Genomic DNA, 1,594 nt, shown 5'->3' on the forward strand with positions numbered 1-1,594 from the left:
AGAAACTGTAGTGTTGAATAAACGGATGAGTTTGTCTTTGTCTAAAACAACAATATCAAAATATCACTTCTTGGAAGCATATTTTCACAGTGTGTTTAAGAAAAAGTTGTTATTCAGCAAAAAGGTAATTCCATTTGCTCTACATCTTCATCAGCAGTTGGTATTGTCAGTATTTTATCTTAGCCTTTCTAAGAGGTGTATAGTGATAGCTCATCATGGTTTTAATTTGTGTTTCCCTAAGGCTGATGATGGTGAATATCTTTTCATGTGTTTTTGCTATTTGTATATCTTCTCTGGTGAAGAGTTTGTTCAGATATTTTGTTCATTTGTAAATTGGGTTGTTTTCTTTCTGTTGAGTTTAAGAATCTTTATATATTATTGTAGAGCTAGGGCTAGTGTCTGGAGCTCACAGACCCCTCGAGCCCATTCGTAAACCCTGCACACGGAGGTCTATGAGTTAGGTGACCAGCAAACAGGTCCTTGGAACCTTGGTTGAAGAAATAGTCTTTATTCAGCACACACAACATTATCAGCTCGGCAGTACAAAGAGAAACTCAAACTCAACTGCTTACCAGCAAAGTCCAAAGAAAAACTAAGACTGAGCAGCTGCCAGCAGAGTAAACATGCTCTATTTTTAGACACGAGCTCTCTGCCAGCCAGCCTCCTTCACAAACTGAAAACACACAATAGCAATGAACTAGAAAGATACATGGGTGCACATGTGCACTAACTCCACCCACACACACCTTGTTTACAAGAAATGTGGAAGGAGCCTGATTAAATTCATCCTATTTCCCCCACAATCCACCCCTTCAGGGTCCCTTGTTGTACAATCTACGCATTAAAAATCTGTGATGTTCCCTTAGTGAGGATAAATGGCCTGTTTGTTTATACATCCTATTGTCTGTTCGATATGCCTTCAGGCTTGTCCTTAAGGCTTGTCTTGTTATTCTGTCTGTTAGCTGCACATGTCCAGTTAATAGTCATCATTGGTGTGGTTTTCCATGGGAATCTTGTAGTCATACTGATGTGAAGTTCAGTGCATATTCAGTAGATGATCACACCACCTTATGTATATACCCAGTCAATTGTGGTGCAGTGCTTGCAGCCAGAACACTATGGGTGAAAAGACAGAAGGGTTATTGGTACCGATAGGGGAAGTTCTTGCCCCTCTGGTAAGATACGTGCCAGTTTACCATCCTGAGAAAGAATGGTTGCAGGAATAGGTATCTTACCTGGTTTATGATAACATACTTCATCTGCTAACACTGTGGGATCTGTAGGTTCTGCATGTAACAGTATAGGGGAACTCATAATTGGCCATAATGATAATACAAATGTGCCTTTAGAGCACTTATCTGTTCTAGGCTGTGTTACCTTTACTCACGGAGGCCACATACTTTGTCACCCAGGGTGAAACTTGTAAGCCTTCCTCTAATCCTTTTCCCCAAGGCCCTATTGAATCAACCCAGCGTACATGGGGGGCTTTTATTCTCCAAGGCCATTCCCATTGTACTGTCTGTTCTTGTTGGAAACAAGTTGGGGCCAGTAAGAATATTTCCATTCTTCCCGTATCCTGGCTTTAAAAGCTCTT

This window comes from Cynocephalus volans, chromosome 4, assembly GCF_027409185.1.
Source record: "Cynocephalus volans isolate mCynVol1 chromosome 4, mCynVol1.pri, whole genome shotgun sequence".
In the NCBI taxonomy this organism is placed as follows: Eukaryota; Metazoa; Chordata; class Mammalia; order Dermoptera; family Cynocephalidae; genus Cynocephalus; species Cynocephalus volans.